The sequence below is a fragment of the Tauraco erythrolophus genome, chromosome 11 (assembly GCF_009769465.1).
Source record: "Tauraco erythrolophus isolate bTauEry1 chromosome 11, bTauEry1.pri, whole genome shotgun sequence".
Lineage (NCBI taxonomy): Eukaryota > Metazoa > Chordata > Aves > Musophagiformes > Musophagidae > Tauraco > Tauraco erythrolophus.
In genome coordinates, this window is record NC_141475.1 from 3,497,905 (window position 1) to 3,514,388 (window position 16,484).

At 67.2% G+C, this 16,484-nt stretch overlaps 39 non-coding genes across 39 annotated transcripts; all 39 read right to left on the reverse strand.

Moving 5' to 3' along the window:
- Positions 1 to 217: 217 nt before the first annotated feature.
- LOC147528059 (5S ribosomal RNA) lies at positions 218 to 336 on the reverse strand. The gene has a single exon (XR_015222426.1). It is a non-coding gene; the product is annotated as a 5S ribosomal RNA (ribosomal RNA).
- A 288-nt stretch (positions 337 to 624) lies between these two features.
- On the reverse strand, positions 625 to 743 carry LOC147528060 (5S ribosomal RNA). The gene has a single exon (XR_015222427.1). It is a non-coding gene; the product is annotated as a 5S ribosomal RNA (ribosomal RNA).
- A 288-nt stretch (positions 744 to 1,031) lies between these two features.
- Positions 1,032 to 1,150, reverse strand: LOC147528061 (5S ribosomal RNA). The gene has a single exon (XR_015222428.1). It is a non-coding gene; the product is annotated as a 5S ribosomal RNA (ribosomal RNA).
- A 288-nt stretch (positions 1,151 to 1,438) lies between these two features.
- Positions 1,439 to 1,557, reverse strand: LOC147528062 (5S ribosomal RNA). Its single transcript, XR_015222429.1, has one exon. It is a non-coding gene; the product is annotated as a 5S ribosomal RNA (ribosomal RNA).
- Positions 1,558 to 1,845: 288 nt separating this feature from the next.
- LOC147528063 (5S ribosomal RNA) lies at positions 1,846 to 1,964 on the reverse strand. The gene has a single exon (XR_015222430.1). It is a non-coding gene; the product is annotated as a 5S ribosomal RNA (ribosomal RNA).
- Positions 1,965 to 2,252: 288 nt separating this feature from the next.
- On the reverse strand, positions 2,253 to 2,371 carry LOC147528064 (5S ribosomal RNA). Its single transcript, XR_015222431.1, has one exon. It is a non-coding gene; the product is annotated as a 5S ribosomal RNA (ribosomal RNA).
- Positions 2,372 to 2,659: 288 nt separating this feature from the next.
- LOC147528065 (5S ribosomal RNA) lies at positions 2,660 to 2,778 on the reverse strand. Its single transcript, XR_015222432.1, has one exon. It is a non-coding gene; the product is annotated as a 5S ribosomal RNA (ribosomal RNA).
- Positions 2,779 to 3,066: 288 nt separating this feature from the next.
- On the reverse strand, positions 3,067 to 3,185 carry LOC147528066 (5S ribosomal RNA). Its single transcript, XR_015222433.1, has one exon. It is a non-coding gene; the product is annotated as a 5S ribosomal RNA (ribosomal RNA).
- Positions 3,186 to 3,473: 288 nt separating this feature from the next.
- Positions 3,474 to 3,592, reverse strand: LOC147528067 (5S ribosomal RNA). Its single transcript, XR_015222435.1, has one exon. It is a non-coding gene; the product is annotated as a 5S ribosomal RNA (ribosomal RNA).
- Positions 3,593 to 3,880: 288 nt separating this feature from the next.
- On the reverse strand, positions 3,881 to 3,999 carry LOC147528068 (5S ribosomal RNA). Its single transcript, XR_015222436.1, has one exon. It is a non-coding gene; the product is annotated as a 5S ribosomal RNA (ribosomal RNA).
- A 288-nt stretch (positions 4,000 to 4,287) lies between these two features.
- LOC147528069 (5S ribosomal RNA) lies at positions 4,288 to 4,406 on the reverse strand. Its single transcript, XR_015222437.1, has one exon. It is a non-coding gene; the product is annotated as a 5S ribosomal RNA (ribosomal RNA).
- A 288-nt stretch (positions 4,407 to 4,694) lies between these two features.
- On the reverse strand, positions 4,695 to 4,813 carry LOC147528070 (5S ribosomal RNA). The gene has a single exon (XR_015222438.1). It is a non-coding gene; the product is annotated as a 5S ribosomal RNA (ribosomal RNA).
- A 288-nt stretch (positions 4,814 to 5,101) lies between these two features.
- On the reverse strand, positions 5,102 to 5,220 carry LOC147528071 (5S ribosomal RNA). Its single transcript, XR_015222439.1, has one exon. It is a non-coding gene; the product is annotated as a 5S ribosomal RNA (ribosomal RNA).
- A 288-nt stretch (positions 5,221 to 5,508) lies between these two features.
- On the reverse strand, positions 5,509 to 5,627 carry LOC147528072 (5S ribosomal RNA). The gene has a single exon (XR_015222440.1). It is a non-coding gene; the product is annotated as a 5S ribosomal RNA (ribosomal RNA).
- Positions 5,628 to 5,915: 288 nt separating this feature from the next.
- Positions 5,916 to 6,034, reverse strand: LOC147528073 (5S ribosomal RNA). The gene has a single exon (XR_015222441.1). It is a non-coding gene; the product is annotated as a 5S ribosomal RNA (ribosomal RNA).
- A 289-nt stretch (positions 6,035 to 6,323) lies between these two features.
- On the reverse strand, positions 6,324 to 6,442 carry LOC147528074 (5S ribosomal RNA). Its single transcript, XR_015222442.1, has one exon. It is a non-coding gene; the product is annotated as a 5S ribosomal RNA (ribosomal RNA).
- A 288-nt stretch (positions 6,443 to 6,730) lies between these two features.
- LOC147528075 (5S ribosomal RNA) lies at positions 6,731 to 6,849 on the reverse strand. The gene has a single exon (XR_015222443.1). It is a non-coding gene; the product is annotated as a 5S ribosomal RNA (ribosomal RNA).
- A 288-nt stretch (positions 6,850 to 7,137) lies between these two features.
- LOC147528076 (5S ribosomal RNA) lies at positions 7,138 to 7,256 on the reverse strand. The gene has a single exon (XR_015222444.1). It is a non-coding gene; the product is annotated as a 5S ribosomal RNA (ribosomal RNA).
- Positions 7,257 to 7,544: 288 nt separating this feature from the next.
- On the reverse strand, positions 7,545 to 7,663 carry LOC147528077 (5S ribosomal RNA). Its single transcript, XR_015222446.1, has one exon. It is a non-coding gene; the product is annotated as a 5S ribosomal RNA (ribosomal RNA).
- Positions 7,664 to 7,951: 288 nt separating this feature from the next.
- On the reverse strand, positions 7,952 to 8,070 carry LOC147528078 (5S ribosomal RNA). Its single transcript, XR_015222447.1, has one exon. It is a non-coding gene; the product is annotated as a 5S ribosomal RNA (ribosomal RNA).
- Positions 8,071 to 8,358: 288 nt separating this feature from the next.
- On the reverse strand, positions 8,359 to 8,477 carry LOC147528079 (5S ribosomal RNA). Its single transcript, XR_015222448.1, has one exon. It is a non-coding gene; the product is annotated as a 5S ribosomal RNA (ribosomal RNA).
- Positions 8,478 to 8,765: 288 nt separating this feature from the next.
- Positions 8,766 to 8,884, reverse strand: LOC147528080 (5S ribosomal RNA). Its single transcript, XR_015222449.1, has one exon. It is a non-coding gene; the product is annotated as a 5S ribosomal RNA (ribosomal RNA).
- A 288-nt stretch (positions 8,885 to 9,172) lies between these two features.
- LOC147528081 (5S ribosomal RNA) lies at positions 9,173 to 9,291 on the reverse strand. The gene has a single exon (XR_015222450.1). It is a non-coding gene; the product is annotated as a 5S ribosomal RNA (ribosomal RNA).
- Positions 9,292 to 9,579: 288 nt separating this feature from the next.
- LOC147528082 (5S ribosomal RNA) lies at positions 9,580 to 9,698 on the reverse strand. Its single transcript, XR_015222451.1, has one exon. It is a non-coding gene; the product is annotated as a 5S ribosomal RNA (ribosomal RNA).
- A 288-nt stretch (positions 9,699 to 9,986) lies between these two features.
- LOC147528083 (5S ribosomal RNA) lies at positions 9,987 to 10,105 on the reverse strand. The gene has a single exon (XR_015222452.1). It is a non-coding gene; the product is annotated as a 5S ribosomal RNA (ribosomal RNA).
- A 288-nt stretch (positions 10,106 to 10,393) lies between these two features.
- LOC147528084 (5S ribosomal RNA) lies at positions 10,394 to 10,512 on the reverse strand. The gene has a single exon (XR_015222453.1). It is a non-coding gene; the product is annotated as a 5S ribosomal RNA (ribosomal RNA).
- Positions 10,513 to 10,800: 288 nt separating this feature from the next.
- LOC147528085 (5S ribosomal RNA) lies at positions 10,801 to 10,919 on the reverse strand. Its single transcript, XR_015222454.1, has one exon. It is a non-coding gene; the product is annotated as a 5S ribosomal RNA (ribosomal RNA).
- A 288-nt stretch (positions 10,920 to 11,207) lies between these two features.
- Positions 11,208 to 11,326, reverse strand: LOC147528086 (5S ribosomal RNA). The gene has a single exon (XR_015222455.1). It is a non-coding gene; the product is annotated as a 5S ribosomal RNA (ribosomal RNA).
- A 288-nt stretch (positions 11,327 to 11,614) lies between these two features.
- Positions 11,615 to 11,733, reverse strand: LOC147528087 (5S ribosomal RNA). Its single transcript, XR_015222458.1, has one exon. It is a non-coding gene; the product is annotated as a 5S ribosomal RNA (ribosomal RNA).
- Positions 11,734 to 12,021: 288 nt separating this feature from the next.
- LOC147528088 (5S ribosomal RNA) lies at positions 12,022 to 12,140 on the reverse strand. The gene has a single exon (XR_015222459.1). It is a non-coding gene; the product is annotated as a 5S ribosomal RNA (ribosomal RNA).
- Positions 12,141 to 12,428: 288 nt separating this feature from the next.
- On the reverse strand, positions 12,429 to 12,547 carry LOC147528089 (5S ribosomal RNA). Its single transcript, XR_015222460.1, has one exon. It is a non-coding gene; the product is annotated as a 5S ribosomal RNA (ribosomal RNA).
- A 288-nt stretch (positions 12,548 to 12,835) lies between these two features.
- LOC147528090 (5S ribosomal RNA) lies at positions 12,836 to 12,954 on the reverse strand. Its single transcript, XR_015222461.1, has one exon. It is a non-coding gene; the product is annotated as a 5S ribosomal RNA (ribosomal RNA).
- A 288-nt stretch (positions 12,955 to 13,242) lies between these two features.
- On the reverse strand, positions 13,243 to 13,361 carry LOC147528091 (5S ribosomal RNA). The gene has a single exon (XR_015222463.1). It is a non-coding gene; the product is annotated as a 5S ribosomal RNA (ribosomal RNA).
- A 289-nt stretch (positions 13,362 to 13,650) lies between these two features.
- On the reverse strand, positions 13,651 to 13,769 carry LOC147528092 (5S ribosomal RNA). Its single transcript, XR_015222464.1, has one exon. It is a non-coding gene; the product is annotated as a 5S ribosomal RNA (ribosomal RNA).
- Positions 13,770 to 14,057: 288 nt separating this feature from the next.
- On the reverse strand, positions 14,058 to 14,176 carry LOC147528093 (5S ribosomal RNA). The gene has a single exon (XR_015222465.1). It is a non-coding gene; the product is annotated as a 5S ribosomal RNA (ribosomal RNA).
- Positions 14,177 to 14,466: 290 nt separating this feature from the next.
- LOC147528094 (5S ribosomal RNA) lies at positions 14,467 to 14,585 on the reverse strand. The gene has a single exon (XR_015222466.1). It is a non-coding gene; the product is annotated as a 5S ribosomal RNA (ribosomal RNA).
- A 288-nt stretch (positions 14,586 to 14,873) lies between these two features.
- On the reverse strand, positions 14,874 to 14,992 carry LOC147528095 (5S ribosomal RNA). Its single transcript, XR_015222467.1, has one exon. It is a non-coding gene; the product is annotated as a 5S ribosomal RNA (ribosomal RNA).
- A 288-nt stretch (positions 14,993 to 15,280) lies between these two features.
- LOC147528096 (5S ribosomal RNA) lies at positions 15,281 to 15,399 on the reverse strand. The gene has a single exon (XR_015222468.1). It is a non-coding gene; the product is annotated as a 5S ribosomal RNA (ribosomal RNA).
- A 288-nt stretch (positions 15,400 to 15,687) lies between these two features.
- On the reverse strand, positions 15,688 to 15,806 carry LOC147528097 (5S ribosomal RNA). The gene has a single exon (XR_015222471.1). It is a non-coding gene; the product is annotated as a 5S ribosomal RNA (ribosomal RNA).
- Between the last annotated feature and the right edge of the window lie 678 nt (positions 15,807 to 16,484).

A 16,484-nucleotide genomic window follows, 5' to 3' on the forward strand; every position in this document is an offset into this window, starting at 1 on the left:
CCCAGGCCACAGGGCCCTCGCCACCTCCCACCCGCGCCCCTCGACCTCAAACACCCGCCGCAAACACCCCGCCGGACACCCCACGCCTGACCCTCCCTCACTCTCCACCACCAACACGCAAACAAACACCCCGCAGGCACCCCGCACACCTCACCCCCGCAAAACGCCCACCACCAAAACGACGCCTGCCCCGCGCCAGCCCCCAGCCAAAGGAAAAAGCCTACAGCACCCGGTATTCCCAGGCGGTCTCCCATCCAAGTACTAACCGGGCCCGACCCTGCTTAGCTTCCGAGATCAGACGAGATCGGGCGTTCTCAGGGTGGTATGGCCGTAGGCACCCGTCGCCGCGCCGACAGCCCTCTCGCGTCACCCCATCGCCCTCCCACCCTCCGCCACAGCCACACCGACCCAGGCCACAGGGCCCTCGCCACCTCCCACCCGCGCCCCTCGACCTCAAACACCCGCCGCAAACACCCCGCCGGACACCCCACGCCTGACCCTCCCTCACTCTCCACCACCAACACGCAAACAAACACCCCGCAGGCACCCCGCACACCTCACCCCCGCAAAACGCCCACCACCAAAACGACGCCTGCCCCGCGCCAGCCCCCAGCCAAAGGAAAAAGCCTACAGCACCCGGTATTCCCAGGCGGTCTCCCATCCAAGTACTAACCGGGCCCGACCCTGCTTAGCTTCCGAGATCAGACGAGATCGGGCGTTCTCAGGGTGGTATGGCCGTAGGCACCCGTCGCCGCGCCGACAGCCCTCTCGCGTCACCCCATCGCCCTCCCACCCTCCGCCACAGCCACACCGACCCAGGCCACAGGGCCCTCGCCACCTCCCACCCGCGCCCCTCGACCTCAAACACCCGCCGCAAACACCCCGCCGGACACCCCACGCCTGACCCTCCCTCACTCTCCACCACCAACACGCAAACAAACACCCCGCAGGCACCCCGCACACCTCACCCCCGCAAAACGCCCACCACCAAAACGACGCCTGCCCCGCGCCAGCCCCCAGCCAAAGGAAAAAGCCTACAGCACCCGGTATTCCCAGGCGGTCTCCCATCCAAGTACTAACCGGGCCCGACCCTGCTTAGCTTCCGAGATCAGACGAGATCGGGCGTTCTCAGGGTGGTATGGCCGTAGGCACCCGTCGCCGCGCCGACAGCCCTCTCGCGTCACCCCATCGCCCTCCCACCCTCCGCCACAGCCACACCGACCCAGGCCACAGGGCCCTCGCCACCTCCCACCCGCGCCCCTCGACCTCAAACACCCGCCGCAAACACCCCGCCGGACACCCCACGCCTGACCCTCCCTCACTCTCCACCACCAACACGCAAACAAACACCCCGCAGGCACCCCGCACACCTCACCCCCGCAAAACGCCCACCACCAAAACGACGCCTGCCCCGCGCCAGCCCCCAGCCAAAGGAAAAAGCCTACAGCACCCGGTATTCCCAGGCGGTCTCCCATCCAAGTACTAACCGGGCCCGACCCTGCTTAGCTTCCGAGATCAGACGAGATCGGGCGTTCTCAGGGTGGTATGGCCGTAGGCACCCGTCGCCGCGCCGACAGCCCTCTCGCGTCACCCCATCGCCCTCCCACCCTCCGCCACAGCCACACCGACCCAGGCCACAGGGCCCTCGCCACCTCCCACCCGCGCCCCTCGACCTCAAACACCCGCCGCAAACACCCCGCCGGACACCCCACGCCTGACCCTCCCTCACTCTCCACCACCAACACGCAAACAAACACCCCGCAGGCACCCCGCACACCTCACCCCCGCAAAACGCCCACCACCAAAACGACGCCTGCCCCGCGCCAGCCCCCAGCCAAAGGAAAAAGCCTACAGCACCCGGTATTCCCAGGCGGTCTCCCATCCAAGTACTAACCGGGCCCGACCCTGCTTAGCTTCCGAGATCAGACGAGATCGGGCGTTCTCAGGGTGGTATGGCCGTAGGCACCCGTCGCCGCGCCGACAGCCCTCTCGCGTCACCCCATCGCCCTCCCACCCTCCGCCACAGCCACACCGACCCAGGCCACAGGGCCCTCGCCACCTCCCACCCGCGCCCCTCGACCTCAAACACCCGCCGCAAACACCCCGCCGGACACCCCACGCCTGACCCTCCCTCACTCTCCACCACCAACACGCAAACAAACACCCCGCAGGCACCCCGCACACCTCACCCCCGCAAAACGCCCACCACCAAAACGACGCCTGCCCCGCGCCAGCCCCCAGCCAAAGGAAAAAGCCTACAGCACCCGGTATTCCCAGGCGGTCTCCCATCCAAGTACTAACCGGGCCCGACCCTGCTTAGCTTCCGAGATCAGACGAGATCGGGCGTTCTCAGGGTGGTATGGCCGTAGGCACCCGTCGCCGCGCCGACAGCCCTCTCGCGTCACCCCATCGCCCTCCCACCCTCCGCCACAGCCACACCGACCCAGGCCACAGGGCCCTCGCCACCTCCCACCCGCGCCCCTCGACCTCAAACACCCGCCGCAAACACCCCGCCGGACACCCCACGCCTGACCCTCCCTCACTCTCCACCACCAACACGCAAACAAACACCCCGCAGGCACCCCGCACACCTCACCCCCGCAAAACGCCCACCACCAAAACGACGCCTGCCCCGCGCCAGCCCCCAGCCAAAGGAAAAAGCCTACAGCACCCGGTATTCCCAGGCGGTCTCCCATCCAAGTACTAACCGGGCCCGACCCTGCTTAGCTTCCGAGATCAGACGAGATCGGGCGTTCTCAGGGTGGTATGGCCGTAGGCACCCGTCGCCGCGCCGACAGCCCTCTCGCGTCACCCCATCGCCCTCCCACCCTCCGCCACAGCCACACCGACCCAGGCCACAGGGCCCTCGCCACCTCCCACCCGCGCCCCTCGACCTCAAACACCCGCCGCAAACACCCCGCCGGACACCCCACGCCTGACCCTCCCTCACTCTCCACCACCAACACGCAAACAAACACCCCGCAGGCACCCCGCACACCTCACCCCCGCAAAACGCCCACCACCAAAACGACGCCTGCCCCGCGCCAGCCCCCAGCCAAAGGAAAAAGCCTACAGCACCCGGTATTCCCAGGCGGTCTCCCATCCAAGTACTAACCGGGCCCGACCCTGCTTAGCTTCCGAGATCAGACGAGATCGGGCGTTCTCAGGGTGGTATGGCCGTAGGCACCCGTCGCCGCGCCGACAGCCCTCTCGCGTCACCCCATCGCCCTCCCACCCTCCGCCACAGCCACACCGACCCAGGCCACAGGGCCCTCGCCACCTCCCACCCGCGCCCCTCGACCTCAAACACCCGCCGCAAACACCCCGCCGGACACCCCACGCCTGACCCTCCCTCACTCTCCACCACCAACACGCAAACAAACACCCCGCAGGCACCCCGCACACCTCACCCCCGCAAAACGCCCACCACCAAAACGACGCCTGCCCCGCGCCAGCCCCCAGCCAAAGGAAAAAGCCTACAGCACCCGGTATTCCCAGGCGGTCTCCCATCCAAGTACTAACCGGGCCCGACCCTGCTTAGCTTCCGAGATCAGACGAGATCGGGCGTTCTCAGGGTGGTATGGCCGTAGGCACCCGTCGCCGCGCCGACAGCCCTCTCGCGTCACCCCATCGCCCTCCCACCCTCCGCCACAGCCACACCGACCCAGGCCACAGGGCCCTCGCCACCTCCCACCCGCGCCCCTCGACCTCAAACACCCGCCGCAAACACCCCGCCGGACACCCCACGCCTGACCCTCCCTCACTCTCCACCACCAACACGCAAACAAACACCCCGCAGGCACCCCGCACACCTCACCCCCGCAAAACGCCCACCACCAAAACGACGCCTGCCCCGCGCCAGCCCCCAGCCAAAGGAAAAAGCCTACAGCACCCGGTATTCCCAGGCGGTCTCCCATCCAAGTACTAACCGGGCCCGACCCTGCTTAGCTTCCGAGATCAGACGAGATCGGGCGTTCTCAGGGTGGTATGGCCGTAGGCACCCGTCGCCGCGCCGACAGCCCTCTCGCGTCACCCCATCGCCCTCCCACCCTCCGCCACAGCCACACCGACCCAGGCCACAGGGCCCTCGCCACCTCCCACCCGCGCCCCTCGACCTCAAACACCCGCCGCAAACACCCCGCCGGACACCCCACGCCTGACCCTCCCTCACTCTCCACCACCAACACGCAAACAAACACCCCGCAGGCACCCCGCACACCTCACCCCCGCAAAACGCCCACCACCAAAACGACGCCTGCCCCGCGCCAGCCCCCAGCCAAAGGAAAAAGCCTACAGCACCCGGTATTCCCAGGCGGTCTCCCATCCAAGTACTAACCGGGCCCGACCCTGCTTAGCTTCCGAGATCAGACGAGATCGGGCGTTCTCAGGGTGGTATGGCCGTAGGCACCCGTCGCCGCGCCGACAGCCCTCTCGCGTCACCCCATCGCCCTCCCACCCTCCGCCACAGCCACACCGACCCAGGCCACAGGGCCCTCGCCACCTCCCACCCGCGCCCCTCGACCTCAAACACCCGCCGCAAACACCCCGCCGGACACCCCACGCCTGACCCTCCCTCACTCTCCACCACCAACACGCAAACAAACACCCCGCAGGCACCCCGCACACCTCACCCCCGCAAAACGCCCACCACCAAAACGACGCCTGCCCCGCGCCAGCCCCCAGCCAAAGGAAAAAGCCTACAGCACCCGGTATTCCCAGGCGGTCTCCCATCCAAGTACTAACCGGGCCCGACCCTGCTTAGCTTCCGAGATCAGACGAGATCGGGCGTTCTCAGGGTGGTATGGCCGTAGGCACCCGTCGCCGCGCCGACAGCCCTCTCGCGTCACCCCATCGCCCTCCCACCCTCCGCCACAGCCACACCGACCCAGGCCACAGGGCCCTCGCCACCTCCCACCCGCGCCCCTCGACCTCAAACACCCGCCGCAAACACCCCGCCGGACACCCCACGCCTGACCCTCCCTCACTCTCCACCACCAACACGCAAACAAACACCCCGCAGGCACCCCGCACACCTCACCCCCGCAAAACGCCCACCACCAAAACGACGCCTGCCCCGCGCCAGCCCCCAGCCAAAGGAAAAAGCCTACAGCACCCGGTATTCCCAGGCGGTCTCCCATCCAAGTACTAACCGGGCCCGACCCTGCTTAGCTTCCGAGATCAGACGAGATCGGGCGTTCTCAGGGTGGTATGGCCGTAGGCACCCGTCGCCGCGCCGACAGCCCTCTCGCGTCACCCCATCGCCCTCCCACCCTCCGCCACAGCCACACCGACCCAGGCCACAGGGCCCTCGCCACCTCCCACCCGCGCCCCTCGACCTCAAACACCCGCCGCAAACACCCCGCCGGACACCCCACGCCTGACCCTCCCTCACTCTCCACCACCAACACGCAAACAAACACCCCGCAGGCACCCCGCACACCTCACCCCCGCAAAACGCCCACCACCAAAACGACGCCTGCCCCGCGCCAGCCCCCAGCCAAAGGAAAAAGCCTACAGCACCCGGTATTCCCAGGCGGTCTCCCATCCAAGTACTAACCGGGCCCGACCCTGCTTAGCTTCCGAGATCAGACGAGATCGGGCGTTCTCAGGGTGGTATGGCCGTAGGCACCCGTCGCCGCGCCGACAGCCCTCTCGCGTCACCCCATCGCCCTCCCACCCTCCGCCACAGCCACACCGACCCAGGCCACAGGGCCCTCGCCACCTCCCACCCGCGCCCCTCGACCTCAAACACCCGCCGCAAACACCCCGCCGGACACCCCACGCCTGACCCTCCCTCACTCTCCACCACCAACACGCAAACAAACACCCCGCAGGCACCCCGCACACCTCACCCCCGCAAAACGCCCACCACCAAAACGACGCCTGCCCCGCGCCAGCCCCCAGCCAAAGGAAAAAGCCTACAGCACCCGGTATTCCCAGGCGGTCTCCCATCCAAGTACTAACCGGGCCCGACCCTGCTTAGCTTCCGAGATCAGACGAGATCGGGCGTTCTCAGGGTGGTATGGCCGTAGGCACCCGTCGCCGCGCCGACAGCCCTCTCGCGTCACCCCATCGCCCTCCCACCCTCCGCCACAGCCACACCGACCCAGGCCACAGGGCCCTCGCCACCTCCCACCCGCGCCCCTCGACCTCAAACACCCGCCGCAAACACCCCGCCGGACACCCCACGCCTGACCCTCCCTCACTCTCCACCACCAACACGCAAACAAACACCCCGCAGGCACCCCGCACACCTCACCCCCCCCAAAACGCCCACCACCAAAACGACGCCTGCCCCGCGCCAGCCCCCAGCCAAAGGAAAAAGCCTACAGCACCCGGTATTCCCAGGCGGTCTCCCATCCAAGTACTAACCGGGCCCGACCCTGCTTAGCTTCCGAGATCAGACGAGATCGGGCGTTCTCAGGGTGGTATGGCCGTAGGCACCCGTCGCCGCGCCGACAGCCCTCTCGCGTCACCCCATCGCCCTCCCACCCTCCGCCACAGCCACACCGACCCAGGCCACAGGGCCCTCGCCACCTCCCACCCGCGCCCCTCGACCTCAAACACCCGCCGCAAACACCCCGCCGGACACCCCACGCCTGACCCTCCCTCACTCTCCACCACCAACACGCAAACAAACACCCCGCAGGCACCCCGCACACCTCACCCCCGCAAAACGCCCACCACCAAAACGACGCCTGCCCCGCGCCAGCCCCCAGCCAAAGGAAAAAGCCTACAGCACCCGGTATTCCCAGGCGGTCTCCCATCCAAGTACTAACCGGGCCCGACCCTGCTTAGCTTCCGAGATCAGACGAGATCGGGCGTTCTCAGGGTGGTATGGCCGTAGGCACCCGTCGCCGCGCCGACAGCCCTCTCGCGTCACCCCATCGCCCTCCCACCCTCCGCCACAGCCACACCGACCCAGGCCACAGGGCCCTCGCCACCTCCCACCCGCGCCCCTCGACCTCAAACACCCGCCGCAAACACCCCGCCGGACACCCCACGCCTGACCCTCCCTCACTCTCCACCACCAACACGCAAACAAACACCCCGCAGGCACCCCGCACACCTCACCCCCGCAAAACGCCCACCACCAAAACGACGCCTGCCCCGCGCCAGCCCCCAGCCAAAGGAAAAAGCCTACAGCACCCGGTATTCCCAGGCGGTCTCCCATCCAAGTACTAACCGGGCCCGACCCTGCTTAGCTTCCGAGATCAGACGAGATCGGGCGTTCTCAGGGTGGTATGGCCGTAGGCACCCGTCGCCGCGCCGACAGCCCTCTCGCGTCACCCCATCGCCCTCCCACCCTCCGCCACAGCCACACCGACCCAGGCCACAGGGCCCTCGCCACCTCCCACCCGCGCCCCTCGACCTCAAACACCCGCCGCAAACACCCCGCCGGACACCCCACGCCTGACCCTCCCTCACTCTCCACCACCAACACGCAAACAAACACCCCGCAGGCACCCCGCACACCTCACCCCCGCAAAACGCCCACCACCAAAACGACGCCTGCCCCGCGCCAGCCCCCAGCCAAAGGAAAAAGCCTACAGCACCCGGTATTCCCAGGCGGTCTCCCATCCAAGTACTAACCGGGCCCGACCCTGCTTAGCTTCCGAGATCAGACGAGATCGGGCGTTCTCAGGGTGGTATGGCCGTAGGCACCCGTCGCCGCGCCGACAGCCCTCTCGCGTCACCCCATCGCCCTCCCACCCTCCGCCACAGCCACACCGACCCAGGCCACAGGGCCCTCGCCACCTCCCACCCGCGCCCCTCGACCTCAAACACCCGCCGCAAACACCCCGCCGGACACCCCACGCCTGACCCTCCCTCACTCTCCACCACCAACACGCAAACAAACACCCCGCAGGCACCCCGCACACCTCACCCCCGCAAAACGCCCACCACCAAAACGACGCCTGCCCCGCGCCAGCCCCCAGCCAAAGGAAAAAGCCTACAGCACCCGGTATTCCCAGGCGGTCTCCCATCCAAGTACTAACCGGGCCCGACCCTGCTTAGCTTCCGAGATCAGACGAGATCGGGCGTTCTCAGGGTGGTATGGCCGTAGGCACCCGTCGCCGCGCCGACAGCCCTCTCGCGTCACCCCATCGCCCTCCCACCCTCCGCCACAGCCACACCGACCCAGGCCACAGGGCCCTCGCCACCTCCCACCCGCGCCCCTCGACCTCAAACACCCGCCGCAAACACCCCGCCGGACACCCCACGCCTGACCCTCCCTCACTCTCCACCACCAACACGCAAACAAACACCCCGCAGGCACCCCGCACACCTCACCCCCGCAAAACGCCCACCACCAAAACGACGCCTGCCCCGCGCCAGCCCCCAGCCAAAGGAAAAAGCCTACAGCACCCGGTATTCCCAGGCGGTCTCCCATCCAAGTACTAACCGGGCCCGACCCTGCTTAGCTTCCGAGATCAGACGAGATCGGGCGTTCTCAGGGTGGTATGGCCGTAGGCACCCGTCGCCGCGCCGACAGCCCTCTCGCGTCACCCCATCGCCCTCCCACCCACCCCCACAGCCACACCGACCCAGGCCACAGGGCCCCCGCCACCTCCCACCCGCGCCCCACGACCACAAACACCCCCCGCAAACACCCCGCCGGACACCCCACGCCTGACCCTCCCTCACTCTCCACCACCAACACGCAAACAAACACCCCGCAGGCACCCCGCACACCTCACCCCCGCAAAACGCCCACCACCAAAACGACGCCTGCCCCGCGCCAGCCCCCAGCCAAAGGAAAAAGCCTACAGCACCCGGTATTCCCAGGCGGTCTCCCATCCAAGTACTAACCGGGCCCGACCCTGCTTAGCTTCCGAGATCAGACGAGATCGGGCGTTCTCAGGGTGGTATGGCCGTAGGCACCCGTCGCCGCGCCGACAGCCCTCTCGCGTCACCCCATCGCCCTCCCACCCGCCGCCACAGCCACACCGACCCAGGCCACAGGGCCCTCGCCACCTCCCACCCGCGCCCCTCGACCTCAAACACCCGCCGCAAACACCCCGCCGGACACCCCACGCCTGACCCTCCCTCACTCTCCACCAACAACACGCAAACAAACACCCCGCAGGCACCCCGCACACCTCACCCCCGCAAAACGCCCACCACCAAAACGACGCCTGCCCCGCGCCAGCCCCCAGCCAAAGGAAAAAGCCTACAGCACCCGGTATTCCCAGGCGGTCTCCCATCCAAGTACTAACCGGGCCCGACCCTGCTTAGCTTCCGAGATCAGACGAGATCGGGCGTTCTCAGGGTGGTATGGCCGTAGGCACCCGTCGCCGCGCCGACAGCCCTCTCGCGTCACCCCATCGCCCTCCCACCCTCCGCCACAGCCACACCGACCCAGGCCACAGGGCCCTCGCCACCTCCCACCCGCGCCCCTCGACCTCAAACACCCGCCGCAAACACCCCGCCGGACACCCCACGCCTGACCCTCCCTCACTCTCCACCACCAACACGCAAACAAACACCCCGCAGGCACCCCGCACACCTCACCCCCGCAAAACGCCCACCACCAAAACGACGCCTGCCCCGCGCCAGCCCCCAGCCAAAGGAAAAAGCCTACAGCACCCGGTATTCCCAGGCGGTCTCCCATCCAAGTACTAACCGGGCCCGACCCTGCTTAGCTTCCGAGATCAGACGAGATCGGGCGTTCTCAGGGTGGTATGGCCGTAGGCACCCGTCGCCGCGCCGACAGCCCTCTCGCGTCACCCCATCGCCCTCCCACCCTCCGCCACAGCCACACCGACCCAGGCCACAGGGCCCTCGCCACCTCCCACCCGCGCCCCTCGACCTCAAACACCCGCCGCAAACACCCCGCCGGACACCCCACGCCTGACCCTCCCTCACTCTCCACCACCAACACGCAAACAAACACCCCGCAGGCACCCCGCACACCTCACCCCCGCAAAACGCCCACCACCAAAACGACGCCTGCCCCGCGCCAGCCCCCAGCCAAAGGAAAAAGCCTACAGCACCCGGTATTCCCAGGCGGTCTCCCATCCAAGTACTAACCGGGCCCGACCCTGCTTAGCTTCCGAGATCAGACGAGATCGGGCGTTCTCAGGGTGGTATGGCCGTAGGCACCCGTCGCCGCGCCGACAGCCCTCTCGCGTCACCCCATCGCCCTCCCACCCGCCGCCACAGCCACACCGACCCAGGCCACAGGGCCCTCGCCACCTCCCACCCGCGCCCCTCGACCTCAAACACCCGCCGCAAACACCCCGCCGGACACCCCACGCCTGACCCTCCCTCACTCTCCACCACCAACACGCAAACAAACACCCCGCAGGCACCCCGCACACCTCACCCCCGCAAAACGCCCACCACCAAAACGACGCCTGCCCCGCGCCAGCCCCCAGCCAAAGGAAAAAGCCTACAGCACCCGGTATTCCCAGGCGGTCTCCCATCCAAGTACTAACCGGGCCCGACCCTGCTTAGCTTCCGAGATCAGACGAGATCGGGCGTTCTCAGGGTGGTATGGCCGTAGGCACCCGTCGCCGCGCCGACAGCCCTCTCGCGTCACCCCATCGCCCTCCCACCCTCCGCCACAGCCACACCGACCCAGGCCACAGGGCCCTCGCCACCTCCCACCCGCGCCCCTCGACCTCAAACACCCGCCGCAAACACCCCGCCGGACACCCCACGCCTGACCCTCCCTCACTCTCCACCAACAACACGCAAACAAACACCCCGCAGGCACCCCGCACACCTCACCCCCCCAAAACGCCCACCACCAAAACGACGCCTGCCCCGCGCCAGCCCCCAGCCAAAGGAAAAAGCCTACAGCACCCGGTATTCCCAGGCGGTCTCCCATCCAAGTACTAACCGGGCCCGACCCTGCTTAGCTTCCGAGATCAGACGAGATCGGGCGTTCTCAGGGTGGTATGGCCGTAGGCACCCGTCGCCGCGCCGACAGCCCTCTCGCGTCACCCCATCGCCCTCCCACCCTCCGCCACAGCCACACCGACCCAGGCCACAGGGCCCTCGCCACCTCCCACCCGCGCCCCTCGACCTCAAACACCCGCCGCAAACACCCCGCCGGACACCCCACGCCTGACCCTCCCTCACTCTCCACCACCAACACGCAAACAAACACCCCGCAGGCACCCCGCACACCTCACCCCCGCAAAACGCCCACCACCAAAACGACGCCTGCCCCGCGCCAGCCCCCAGCCAAAGGAAAAAGCCTACAGCACCCGGTATTCCCAGGCGGTCTCCCATCCAAGTACTAACCGGGCCCGACCCTGCTTAGCTTCCGAGATCAGACGAGATCGGGCGTTCTCAGGGTGGTATGGCCGTAGGCACCCGTCGCCGCGCCGACAGCCCTCTCGCGTCACCCCATCGCCCTCCCACCCTCCGCCACAGCCACACCGACCCAGGCCACAGGGCCCTCGCCACCTCCCACCCGCGCCCCTCGACCTCAAACACCCGCCGCAAACACCCCGCCGGACACCCCACGCCTGACCCTCCCTCACTCTCCACCACCAACACGCAAACAAACACCCCGCAGGCACCCCGCACACCTCACCCCCGCAAAACGCCCACCACCAAAACGACGCCTGCCCCGCGCCAGCCCCCAGCCAAAGGAAAAAGCCTACAGCACCCGGTATTCCCAGGCGGTCTCCCATCCAAGTACTAACCGGGCCCGACCCTGCTTAGCTTCCGAGATCAGACGAGATCGGGCGTTCTCAGGGTGGTATGGCCGTAGGCACCCGTCGCCGCGCCGACAGCCCTCTCGCGTCACCCCATCGCCCTCCCACCCTCCGCCACAGCCACACCGACCCAGGCCACAGGGCCCTCGCCACCTCCCACCCGCGCCCCTCGACCTCAAACACCCGCCGCAAACACCCCGCCGGACACCCCACGCCTGACCCTCCCTCACTCTCCACCACCAACACGCAAACAAACACCCCGCAGGCACCCCGCACACCTCACCCCCGCAAAACGCCCACCACCAAAACGACGCCTGCCCCGCGCCAGCCCCCAGCCAAAGGAAAAAGCCTACAGCACCCGGTATTCCCAGGCGGTCTCCCATCCAAGTACTAACCGGGCCCGACCCTGCTTAGCTTCCGAGATCAGACGAGATCGGGCGTTCTCAGGGTGGTATGGCCGTAGGCACCCGTCGCCGCGCCGACAGCCCTCTCGCGTCACCCCATCGCCCTCCCACCCTCCGCCACAGCCACACCGACCCAGGCCACAGGGCCCTCGCCACCTCCCACCCGCGCCCCTCGACCTCAAACACCCGCCGCAAACACCCCGCCGGACACCCCACGCCTGACCCTCCCTCACTCTCCACCACCAACACGCAAACAAACACCCCGCAGGCACCCCGCACACCTCACCCCCGCAAAACGCCCACCACCAAAACGACGCCTGCCCCGCGCCAGCCCCCAGCCAAAGGAAAAAGCCTACAGCACCCGGTATTCCCAGGCGGTCTCCCATCCAAGTACTAACCGGGCCCGACCCTGCTTAGCTTCCGAGATCAGACGAGATCGGGCGTTCTCAGGGTGGTATGGCCGTAGGCACCCGTCGCCGCGCCGACAGCCCTCTCGCGTCACCCCATCGCCCTCCCACCCTCCGCCACAGCCACACCGACCCAGGCCACAGGGCCCTCGCCACCTCCCACCCGCGCCCCTCGACCTCAAACACCCGCCGCAAACACCCCGCCGGACACCCCACGCCTGACCCTCCCTCACTCTCCACCACCAACACGCAAACAAACACCCCGCAGGCACCCCGCACACCTCACCCCCGCAAAACGCCCACCACCAAAACGACGCCTGCCCCGCGCCAGCCCCCAGCCAAAGGAAAAAGCCTACAGCACCCGGTATTCCCAGGCGGTCTCCCATCCAAGTACTAACCGGGCCCGACCCTGCTTAGCTTCCGAGATCAGACGAGATCGGGCGTTCTCAGGGTGGTATGGCCGTAGGCACCCGTCGCCGCGCCGACAGCCCTCTCGCGTCACCCCATCGCCCTCCCACCCTCCGCCACAGCCACACCGACCCAGGCCACAGGGCCCTCGCCACCTCCCACCCGCGCCCCTCGACCTCAAACACCCGCCGCAAACACCCCGCCGGACACCCCACGCCTGACCCTCCCTCACTCTCCACCACCAACACGCAAACAAACACCCCGCAGGCACCCCGCACACCTCACCCCCGCAAAACGCCCACCACCAAAACGACGCCTGCCCCGCGCCAGCCCCCAGCCAAAGGAAAAAGCCTACAGCACCCGGTATTCCCAGGCGGTCTCCCATCCAAGTACTAACCGGGCCCGACCCTGCTTAGCTTCCGAGATCAGACGAGATCGGGCGTTCTCAGGGTGGTATGGCCGTAGGCACCCTGTCGCCGCGCCGACAGCCCTCTCGCGTCACCCCATCGCCCTCCCACCCTCCGCCACAGCCACACCGACCCAGGCCACAGGGCCCTCGCCACCTCCCACCCGCGCCCCTCGACCTCAAACACCCGCCGCAAACACCCCGCCGGACACCCCACGCCTGACCCTCCCTCACTCTCCACCACCAACACGCAAACAAACACCCCGCAGGCACCCCGCACACCTCACCCCCGCAAAACGCCCACCACCAAAACGACGCCTGCCCCGCGCCAGCCCCCAGCCAAAGGAAAAAGCCTACAGCACCCGGTATTCCCAGGCGGTCTCCCATCCAAGTACTAACCGGGCCCGACCCTGCTTAGCTTCCGAGATCAGACGAGATCGGGCGTTCTCAGGGTGGTATGGCCGTAGGCACCCGTCGCCGCGCCGACAGCCCTCTCGCGTCACCCCATCGCCCTCCCACCCTCCGCCACAGCCACACCGACCCAGGCCACAGGGCCCTCGCCACCTCCCACCCGCGCCCCTCGACCTCAAACACCCGCCGCAAACACCCCGCCGGACACCCCACGCCTGACCCTCCCTCACTCTCCACCACCAACACGCAAACAAACACCCCGCAGGCACCCCGCACACCTCACCCCCGCAAAACGCCCACCACCAAAACGACGCCTGCCCCGCGCCAGCCCCCAGCCAAAGGAAAAAGCCTACAGCACCCGGTATTCCCAGGCGGTCTCCCATCCAAGTACTAACCGGGCCCGACCCTGCTTAGCTTCCGAGATCAGACGAGATCGGGCGTTCTCAGGGTGGTATGGCCGTAGGCACCCGTTCGCCGCGCCGACAGCCCTCTCGCGTCACCCCATCGCCCTCCCACCCTCCGCCACAGCCACACCGACCCAGGCCACAGGGCCCTCGCCACCTCCCACCCGCGCCCCTCGACCTCAAACACCCGCCGCAAACACCCCGCCGGACACCCCACGCCTGACCCTCCCTCACTCTCCACCAACAACACGCAAACAAACACCCCGCAGGCACCCCGCACACCTCACCCCCCGCAAAACGCCCACCACCAAAACGACGCCTGCCCCGCGCCAGCCCCCAGCCAAAGGAAAAAGCCTACAGCACCCGGTATTCCCAGGCGGTCTCCCATCCAAGTACTAACCGGGCCCGACCCTGCTTAGCTTCCGAGATCAGACGAGATCGGGCGTTCTCAGGGTGGTATGGCCGTAGGCACCCGTCGCCGCGCCGACAGCCCTCTCGCGTCACCCCATCGCCCTCCCACCCTCCGCCACAGCCACACCGACCCAGGCCCCAGGGCCCTCGCCCCCTCCCCCCCGCGCCCCGCGGCCACAAACACCCGCCGCAAACACCCCGCCGGACACCCCACGCCTGACCCTCCCTCACTCTCCACCACCAACACGCAAACAAACACCCCGCAGGCACCCCGCACACCTCACCCCCGCAAAACGCCCACCACCAAAACGGCGCCTGCCCCGCGCCAGCCCCCAGCCAAAGGAAAAAGCCTACAGCACCCGGTATTCCCAGGCGGTCTCCCATCCAAGTACTAACCGGGCCCGACCCTGCTTAGCTTCCGAGATCAGACGAGATCGGGCGTTCTCAGGGTGGTATGGCCGTAGGCACCCATCGCCGCGCCGACAGCCCTCTCGTGTCACCCCATCGCCCTCCCACCCTCCGCCACAGCCACACCGACCCAGGCCACAGGGCCCTCGCCACCTCCCACCCGCGCCCCTCGACCTCAAACACCCGCCGCAAACACCCCGCCGGACACCCCACGCCTGACCCTCCCTCACTCTCCACCACCAACACGCAAACAAACACCCCGCAGGCACCCCGCACACCTCACCCCCGCAAAACGCCCACCACCAAAACGATGCCTGCCCCGCGCCAGCCCCCAGCCAAAGGAAAAAGCCTACAGCACCCGGTATTCCCAGGCGGTCTCCCATCCAAGTACTAACCGGGCCCGACCCTGCTTAGCTTCCGAGATCAGACGAGATCGGGCGTTCTCAGGGTGGTATGGCCGTAGGCACCCGTTGCCGCGCCGACAGCCCTCTCGCGTCACCCCATCGCCCTCCCACCCTCCGCCACAGCCACACCGACCCAGGCCACAGGGCCCTCGCCACCTCCCACCCGCGCCCCTCGACCTCAAACACCCGCCGCAAACACCCCGCCGGACACCCCACGCCTGACCCTCCCTCACTCTCCACCACCAACACGCAAACAAACACCCCGCAGGCACCCCGCACACCTCACCCCCCCAAAACGCCCACCACCAAAACGACGCCTGCCCCGCGCCAGCCCCCAGCCAAAGGAAAAAGCCTACAGCACCCGGTATTCCCAGGCGGTCTCCCATCCAAGTACTAACCGGGCCCGACCCTGCTTAGCTTGCGAGATCAGACGAGATCGGGCGTTCTCAGGGTGGTATGGCCGTAGGCACCCGTCGCCGCGCCGACAGCCCTCTCGCGTCACCCCATCGCCCTCCCACCCTCCGCCACAGCCACACTGACCCAGGCTACAGGGTTATTACAGCTCCAGTGACCCTCTCAAGTGATACCCTCCACTCTGTCATCCCACACTAGAGTCTCAGTGTCCAACAGATCAGGGCAACCTGCATCCTGCAGTCACTCTCTCCTGTCCACAAGCACCAAGTTCAACACCCGCACACACCTCACACACAGATCTGCCCCCCTGTCCCACCTACACACCTCTCACCTAAGCCCCACCACACTCCCACACTGCCCTGAAGCCCCACCAATACAGTAGGTGGGTATTCCAGAAAACCCTTACATAGTCTCTGCCAACACAACAACACACAGCAACACCCTCTCTTAAGACCCCCCTATCCTGCTCTCTTGCCTACCAAAAGCCATCTCACCTAACCACTCACACTCTTGCACCTGCGCCATACTGTTTGCACTGCTATATCTCAGATTTGCACCGCTATATCTCAGATTTGCACCCCGTAGTACTCCCCAGCAGTGCAGTGTTTCCCTTATACTGAGTTGCCATACAGAAGCACCACCATCCCCTAATACAGGTCCCTATGCTCATACTCCTTGTTGTTGTTACGTTCCCTCTGTACCAATTCCAGTTTGGAAATGACTGTTGCTTTT